Source organism: Nematostella vectensis, chromosome 13 (assembly GCF_932526225.1).
Source record: "Nematostella vectensis chromosome 13, jaNemVect1.1, whole genome shotgun sequence".
Classification (NCBI taxonomy): Eukaryota; Metazoa; Cnidaria; class Anthozoa; order Actiniaria; family Edwardsiidae; genus Nematostella; species Nematostella vectensis.
In genome coordinates this window covers 6,917,769-6,927,129 of record NC_064046.1, presented here as the reverse complement: position 1 = coordinate 6,927,129, position 9,361 = coordinate 6,917,769, and the positions used below count along the sequence as shown (strand labels likewise).

The window sequence follows — 9,361 nt, the reverse complement described above, 5'->3', positions numbered from 1 at the left end:
GCCTACGGTATGCAAATCTACAAAGACCTAAAGGGCGAGATGCACAGCAACCTCGGCAGGTTCTCCGTAGCATCAGACCGCGAGGAGTACAAGATCGGATCTGGCAGATCAGTAGTATGCTGGGGATGACTAGCACAATAATTGCAAGCCCTTGAGTATCTGCAAGTTCTATTGTTTGCTCTGATACGTATAGGATGTATATATTTTTCACTTTTTTATTTTTCATTTTTTTATATATTTTTTTCATTTAGTCAAGGCAACTTTAATATATTCCAATAGTTAGGGAGTGGGTATTGTTGTGGAGACTGGGGAGAGATGTGTACTGTGTGGGTCTTACTGATCCAACCGAACCGTCCGGGTGGTGGCTCAAATATAAAGGCATCGAGAACAATGGCGACCAATCAAAGCGAAGATGAGACTAGTAAAACCGGTTTATACAATAGGGCATATGGCGACCAATCAGAGCAAGGATGAGACTAGTAAAACCGGTTTATACAATAGGGTACTTGAATAGCTATTGAAATGTCCATCGTGTAAGTTTTAGGGGGGAGGGGAGGGGGAGATGGAAGAGTAAAACCTGTTTTTTTTAGCTAAAGGTATCAATAATATAACCCTTATAATATTGATGTTTTCCCCTCGCTTATACACTGTCTGTTTCTTTATTATCCATTACTCCAGTACCCTATCCCTTGCGAAAGAGAATTCTGCCGTTAGAATCGTCTCCATCGTTTAGTGAACAGTCGATAATATTGATAACTTCGCTGTCAACACGATAAATACATCAACCTTTTACCTCTATACTTAAACGTTCTAAATGTTGAGATTCCTATCCGTATTTATTATGACACGGGTTAGTCTTTTCTTCATAGATTTATGTCAACATCTTAAGAGAGATAGAGAGAGAAGAGTATTGGGCTGTAAAGTTTATTTTCAAGTTAGTAATTCAAGCGTTTTCTCCGTGGCGTCTGTATTAGAATTGATCACCTATACCTCAGTAAAAGTCCTACTCTTATATTATTTTTTCTAGCTTATCTTATCACTTTTCCTTGCATTTGTAAGGTTTCTTGAATATGATTTTCCGGTTAGTTTTTCTCTATAAATGGTTTTGGAGCCTTAAACGGGGGATAGGGAAAATGTTCTTACTTAGCCTAATTAGTATGCTTAAAGCGCCCTGTTAAAATAATAAGTCTATTATCACCTGTTATACCTTTGCATTTAGAGGTTCTAAATGTTGAAATGCCTGTCCGTGTTCATAATGTTGGGAGTCTTTTCTACAGGGGTTTGTGTTTAATGTTTAATGTTTTAGATACCTAGTAAAATCCCGCAAAGTTATTTTCAGTAATTTAATCATTTACCCCTGTAAGTTGAAACAATAGATTCGATCACCTATTGTTCGTAGCTAAAAGTTAAAGCCTTTTGATAATTTTTACTCGCGTATGAAGTTACTATTTAAGGTGTAGCTTGCGTAGTATCTCACTGTGTTTTCGTTTCCTAGTATTGAAGATTAGGGTTTCCCGACTACTTTTTTTCTTTCGATGGTTTTGTCGCGTTATTCTGGCGATAATAACTTAATGTAATTAGTTATGCTTTAGCGCAAGTTACTCAAATTGAGTATTTAATTCATAACAATTTTTTACCAAAATGTAAATGTTGCCTCCCCGTGTTTATGTCAGGAGTCTTTTCTACATGGGGTTTGTGTTAAAACGTTTTAGATACTTAGTAAAGGAAAATATCCCGCAAAGCTAATTTAAGTGAATTAATTTAAGTGCACCAGTCCCTTAAATTCAACTGAGGAGTTCCAAATACGAAATTTCAAAATCGCCCAAAATTGGTTTAAAGTTAGCCCCTGGCTCTCTTATCATGGTAAAAAAGTTTGAGTTACATACAATACATATTTTTCGAGAAAAACTGAATTTACGATTTTGCCTATCAAATCGCCGATTTGGGGGCATTTTTCACTATGCGTAAAAAATCGCAAAATATTCTTTAAATATATGCGGAATTAAAAATAGCGATACAGATCCTTAGAAAGGAGTTGATAAGGTATAAATCGAGTGGTTTCTTCACTTTTTCCGACAAAAAAAGGATATTTTATTGCTGTCTAAACATGTCAATAAAAAATGTCGACTTGAATAATAGTCTAAATTAGGGGCTTATAAAACCGATGGTACATGGATTTTCGCAGAAATTTTGCACTTTGAGCAAAGATTGGTGTTATTTCTTTCGATTCAGCAGATAAAAAATTGGGGGAATCAAATTCCCGAATTATAATGAAGCCGAACGCAACCCCATGTCAAGCTCAAATAACACGCGATTTTCTTGACAGCCGTCTTTATTAGATACACATACCTGTTTGTACGGGAGACAAATCACCAAAAATAAACTCTATCCTTGCTGTATACTAATTTTAGATGCTGTATAATAGTCTTGGTTCATCCTTGGAAGTTACTGCAAGTCAATAAAGACATTACAATGAAAAATATTTGCTATTTTGTACAGACTTCAGTTCAGAACGCCTGCCGGAATGGCAAACTTTGAAGGATTTGTTTGGGTTTTAAAGTTTCTTTACGCTTTATTGAAGTAAAAGATATTCAAGCACATCAGTTCTTACCTTCTGTCAAGAGGTTTCTAGGGAAAAGGCCGATTTGTAAGATTAATTTCAATGTAAAGGTCAAGTACTTGAACACGAGTCTGGTTTCAAATGACAACAACTGATCAGCCGTCTGCCAGATGAGAATGCGTGACTTTCCACAGGTATCCTAATCCCCATAAGAACAGACAGTTTTGAGTCTTAGTCTTTCTTTATTAGAAAACCATATTTGATAAAAAGTCGATATCATATCTTGTTTGTCTATTTTCAAAAACATCTGATGATTTGGTAAAGAACTTAGGCGTAAGAGTAAAAATTGTATATTTACGTTTATCTGCATATTAGTTGTGTGCGCATGAGCACTGCTTGATTACTGCTGAAATTTTATCAATAAGAGCGGGCCTCTGTAAAATGAAGACCGGACCTTCACGGACCTACGCGGACCGGACCTCGGCGGACCGGGTTTTTTTTATTTATTTATTTTTAAATACACAAACATATACATAAAATAAAAAAATGTCGCCAAAGAAAAAACAGCTTGCTGACATTTTGGTGGGAGTCCCTAGGGCAAGTGTGCCCTTGTTGCGGGGCGCCGGTGGGACAGAGTTTCTTTTTCATTACGGACTTTGCGCAAAATTACCGACTTGCTCCAGGTGACTGAAGTAGTTTGAAAAATCGGTAGCTGGAAAATCGGCAACTACGTGAGAATAGTGACTTTAAATGGGCTGCTTCGCTACTTTGTAACAAGAGAAAACAAATATCACTCTGTCCAAACACTGAGCTGTCAGTTAACTCAATGGAAACTGTTGATTGCCGTTAGAGGCTACTTCCCTGCATTGTATTAAGAAAAAAACAAAAGCCGCTCTGCACAAACACAATCGTAGATTGCCGTGAGAACAGTAACTTGTTATTGGCTACTTTGCTTGATATAACAAGACCAACAACTGTGCAATGCCAACAAGACTGCCTGGAAAAGGGTTACAAAATCAGTTGCAGCTTGCGACAGATTGAATGAACATGTCTATGATTCCGATACAGACGACGATCTACTCCCCGTGTTTGAGGGGTAAAATAATACTTTCGCTAAACGAAAGATATAATGCTAATTGACATTGTTTTAATGCGAGGGATGTTTTAGCCTGTGAGCAAGTCTGTACTTTTGCGCAAAGTCTGTAATGAAAAAGAAATCTCCGTCCCCCCCCCCCCCCCCCCCACACACACACAACGATAAAGAAGTCGAGTCTACCAAACGGGAGGTTGAGTTGAAATAGGGACTCCCCAAAATATGTTCAGAGAACAAGCAAAATGCAGTCCCGTACCCAGGGGGGAGGGGGGATGCTGGGGTTGCGAACGCATCCCCCCACAACGGCCGAAGGTCGGTTCCCAATGGAAGTGCTATTTGTAGACAAAACTATAAAGCATAAGCTAGATAACCCTGGTACGCAGCCAAATCCGGCAAGTAAAAGTCCCGTGAAGATACTGCAAAGGCATAAAAAATCCCTCTTTGTTCTTTCGGGGATAGTCAGATTTTTATTAGAGAACTCATTTTACTCGTCGTCGCTTTACTCGTCCCCACTCAGAACAGCCGGATTCCGAGCTACGAACAAGCAACCATCGCCTGGGCTACCTGTGATTACATTTGCGTTTCAAGAGTCACCTACGCGCGCGCTTAACAAATACCCCGGTCGATAAATCATGATTCACTTGCCAGCTCTAGCAAGAAGAAGTTCAAACTCAGTTTGAAGAGACTTGTCTGATATGTTAAGCAGCTTCTTGTGTCCACGAATATCCTTGTTACAGTCTTTCAGAAGAACGCACTTTGAATTGCAATCGACACTAGGGCCACAAGGACCACCCACGCAAACAGCGTAATCACAGGTAGTCATGATCAAGAAAAATATCAAGCATCATCTGATTTACAATTCTAGCTTGCCTGATTTTATAAGAAGCAGATTTATGTGATCTCTTTGTGTTGCCCTAAAGCCTTTTGTGGCTAACGGAGGTGTTACTGTAACAGGATGCCGTTTCGAGGGAGTGTGACAATTCTTCCAGCTTATGCCCTTATGTCAACGAAGCATGTTTGCTTGTGGTATTTGTGTTTTATTCTTCGATTGGTGTTTCCTATCTAGAATTACGCTTTCACAACAGGCGAGCCTGCTGAGAAGAGATATCTCCTACTTTCGGGTGATGTCCTGCTGCAAGAGACCATGATACATCATGGTCTCTTGCCTGCTGTGAGTGACATGATAATGTCAAGTATCGCATACGCATATACATATCCCATATTAATTTTTAAAATAATTTTGGCATCATTAATATGTTTTTTTAGAATGAAGAACATAAAATGAGAAACAATCTAAAATAAAAACTGCAAGCCGACTAGTTGAACTATTCTTTATATCGGGTTTCCTTTGGAAATTCACGCATGCTCATCTGGTAGACCGCTGATCAGTTGTTGTCATTTGAAACCAGACTCGTGTTCAAGTACTTGACATTTGCATTGAAATTAATCTCATAAATCGGCCTTTTTCCCAGAAACCTCTTGACAGAAGGTAAGAACTAATGTGCTTGAATATCTTTTACTTCAATGAAGCGTAAAGAAACTTTAAAACCCAAACAAACCTTCAAAGTTTGCCATTCCGGCAGGCGTTCTTAAATGAAATCTGTACAAAATAGCAAATATTTTTCATTGTAATGTCTTTATTGAATTCCAGTGACTTCCAAGGATGAACCAAAACAATTATACAGCATCTGAGATTAGTATACAGCAAGGGTAGAGATTATTTTTTGTGATTTGTCTCCTGTACAAACAGGTATGTGTATCTAATAAAGACGGCTGTCAAGAAAATCGCGTGTTATTTGAGCTTGACATGGGGTTGCGTTCGGCTTCATTATAATTCGGGAATTTGATTCCCCCAATTTTTTATTTGCTGAATCGAAAGAAATAACACCAATCTTTGCTCAAAGTGCAAAATTTCTGCGAAAATCCATGTACCATCGGTTTTATAAGCCCCTAATTTAGACTATTTTTCAAGTCGACATTTTTTATTGACATGTTTAGACAGCAATAAAATATCCTTTTTTTGTCGGAAAAAGTGAAGAAACCACTCGATTTATACCTTATCAACGCCTTTCTAAGGATCTGTATCGCTATTTTTAATTCCGCATATATTTAAAGAATATTTTGCGATTTTTTTACGCAAGGTGAAAAATGCCCCCAAATCGGCGATTTGATAGGCAAAATCGTAAATTCGGAATTTCTCGAAAAATATTTATTGTATGTAACTCAAACTTTTTAACCATGATAAGAGAACCAGGGGCTAACTTTAAACCACTTTTGAGCGATTTTGAAATTTCTTATTTGGAACTCCTCAGTTGAATCTAAGGGACTGGTGCACTTAAGCGTTCCCGCCGTAAGTGGAAACAAAAGAGTTGATCACGTATTGTCAAAACACGCTGAAAGTTGAAGCTTTGTATAATGTTTTCCTAGCTTTTCATGTTACTTTTTTGCTTTTACAAGGTCTGAAGAATTGGGGTTTTCTACTGCCTTTCCTCTATAGATGCTTTTGTGGCTTTAGCCTGGCGAAAAAGGAATGAGCGCATTGCTTTTTAAATTGAACGTAATTAGTATGCTTAAGAGCAACAGTTGTAAAATTGAATATATAATTCTAGAGTTCTAAATGTTTTGAAGTTGTAAATGTGTGTCCTTGTATATTAGGTGACATTGTTAAGTCTTCACATTTACACGGGGATGAGCTTATATGTTAAGATAAGCATTAGAGGAAAAGGCTTTAGTTCGCAAAGTTATTTTTGGTTAAGTAATTTTAGCGTTTTCGCTTGCCATCTACAACAAAAGAAGTGATTACCTATTGTTTCCTCGCTAAAAATTGGTTGCTTTCTCATGTCGAAAAGAGAAGTTTATGAAAACTAGATGCCCTCTTGTTACTTCCATATTCTCCATGACATGAAGTCTGTCTTTTATTTTTACCGGCAGATTTTGTTTTTACACTATTGCATCGAACTTAAACTTAATAAACTTTAGATTAAAAAATAGCGTTCAGGTCTCCCGCCTAAATCATTTAAACTATATAAAGTTTAAATTAATGCTTCAAGTCGATCACATATCAAAAGATCATTGCCTCATTTCTATAATCCAAGGCAGAAATGATGCCATGACTCTTTTAGTTTCAGGGGAAAAAGTATAGCATTTTAGGGGAGAAAAGTATAACAGTTTTGATTAAGTAGGAGCAGGACTAGAACGACAATTAAAGCGCTTTGCTTTACTTTTCACCTTTCTCCAACTATGATAGCGTAAACATAAAGTATTGTTAAGAAAAAGGCTCAGCTCCTTCCTGTGAATACAAAAAGAGCTTAAGGTCTCGGGACAGGTAAACGACGTGTCCGCGGAAAAAAATATTGGCGCGCCGCAATTTTCACTAGATGTACAAACTATATATCAAATAAAAGATAAAATATTGAATTATCTCCTGAAAGTTTTATTTTTGCAATAGCTAATTCCGTGTTTAAGTTTTGAGACCTCAAACTCAAAAGTACAGAGTTTACTCTAGAGCGTAATGCACCTTAGCGTTATTGCGATACACCAAAAACTGGAAATCGAATTTAACTTGGCAGAGTCGATTTCCAGTTTTTGGTGTATTGTATTCATTGTTCTGGTACGAGATCGCGACAGTTTGGGCTTTTTGATTCTAGCGTTATTGCGCATGCACTTAATTGAATCTCAATGACAGATAGATGATCTACCAAAGTGTGTGAGGACTTTTTGTTATTTGACACTGTAAACAAAATATCACGAATTTAATACTCTGGTTTCCCCTGAATTAAACTTAGAGCAAAGTTCTACGGTAGAACTATATTTCGGATAGGGTGCTTGACTTAAATCAGGGAGTTCTCCTAGCCTCTCTTGGATAGTGTATTTCAAGAATATAACACGAAACTTAGAACTGTGTTTATTAAAGCGTCTCTGTTGTTGTTGTCGTTCATTTTTGGCCAAGTAAGGAAATACAATTTGTTAGAGAAAATTTAGCCAAGTGTCGAGATTTTAAACGTTCCCGCTTTAGAGGAGAAGAATGGGGTGATCTTGTTTTGTTTTGGCTTCAAACGACATTGACCTTGTTGGCTCAGCTCTAACAACAATTCTTTCTCCCAAATCCCTCTATTTAAGAGAGTAAGAGGTATGACATGGTAAACTTTTTTTAGAACATAATGCTGAACTTACGGGTCGGGTTTATTATAGCGGTTCTTTACACATTCGCTTGGTTTTAACATGGTTCCGTTTCATTCTTTGTTGATACATTTTCTTTGCTCTAAATCTAACCTTTATTTTGTTGTTTAAGTTACCCCCTCGAATAAATGTTATTTATTTATTGTGTGATTGGGATCCAACTCTCACTCGCGTACAAACAGGTTTTTGGTTATACTAGTCCAGACTTTCGTTCATGTCTTGTCGGATTGGCTAGCCTACAGTGCGGAACATTACCATTTTTGGTTATATTTGATAAACAATCTGATTAACCAATCAGAGATGAGTATTACTATGCCCAGTCTCACGCGGACACGCCTCAACTCAGAGTGTGAAAACAAAATGGCGGTTCCGCCGAATCGGGAAAATCTTGTTGAACGCCGCTTTTTAACTCTCTGCTAGCAGTGATTTCTTCTTATCTGTTTAAGCAGGGATTTCACCGACTCAGTGCGTCATATATACCCTATTTGTGTTGTTTCTCATCGGCAACAGACCTCATTTGCAGGGTTATTTTTACGACCGAATCGTACTGTAATGTCGTAATGAACGCGGAAGGGTAAGCCACTGCTAGCAGACTATAACATTGATCACCAATTATCTAGTTGTACGTTTCATCAAGTCATACAAATGCAGAGTCCTTTCGCACTCGGAATGAAGACACTCCAAGAAAAATTTTAGCTGGGATATTGAAACTAAAATGAATCTTATACAGAATGGTAGCGAGTCTCATTACAAAAAATGAAGCTAAATCGTATACAGATTGGCCGCGAGTCACTGTTTATTGTATGCAATTTAAAGACACTACATGAAAGTACTGTTTAAATGTTTATATTTGATCCTGGAATAAATAGATTTGCTATGATCAGTAAATCTCAGGGATGGCAGTCATTATTCATTGCTTCATTAGATTGCTATTACTCGTTGTAAAAAAGTCCTTACCACAAATGCTCATATTATGGCTTTTTTTATAAATGGATTCTAGAGAGGGCACTTGTTTGAGGGGCTATGTAATGTGCTTATTCAATGAGGGGTGTGTGTATACCTCGGTGTCAGAACCATCCTCAAAGGACTTCATTGTATCCAACTCTGTTTTCAACATGATTCATTTTATCAAAAAAAGGAAGTTTTGTGACACAAATCGTGCTTAATACACAGGTTCTAACACCAAGTTAGAGCCATTGAGGGTGTATTTCATTGTGTGTGCAGACAAATGGAAAAAGGCATAAAGTGTAAACTAGGGTGAGGAAAAGGCATGGTAAGGGCAAAGGGGTGGTGACTAAGGGTATGTCTAATTGGGGGTGCTGACACAGGTTGTGAAGATGAAGTAAACTTGTACCATGTTTGATTACTAGGCCTTGGGGATAATAGGAGAATGGGAGTGTAGTCATACCCTGGGTACCAGAGGCTCCAAGCTTCACTAGAGCAGATATCATATGGAAAATATCTATTCATATTTGGTGATACTTCAGGCCCATTTTTTTCCTCATCAGTCTCTATTATATGTGCAAAGA

General features: G+C 37.6%; 2 long non-coding RNA genes across 2 annotated transcripts; one reads left to right on the top strand and one right to left on the bottom strand.

Annotated features, from left to right (window-relative positions):
• Positions 1-1,997: 1,997 nt before the first annotated feature.
• Positions 1,998-2,984, bottom strand: LOC125559153. The gene is made up of 2 exons (XR_007306384.1): positions 2,612-2,984; positions 1,998-2,448 (listed from the first exon to the last, which is right to left on the bottom strand). It is a non-coding gene; the product is annotated as an uncharacterized LOC125559153 (long non-coding RNA).
• Positions 2,985-4,634: 1,650 nt separating this feature from the next.
• Positions 4,635-5,438, top strand: LOC125559156. The gene is made up of 2 exons (XR_007306387.1): positions 4,635-5,142; positions 5,305-5,438. It is a non-coding gene; the product is annotated as an uncharacterized LOC125559156 (long non-coding RNA).
• Positions 5,439-9,361: the final 3,923 nt, after the last annotated feature.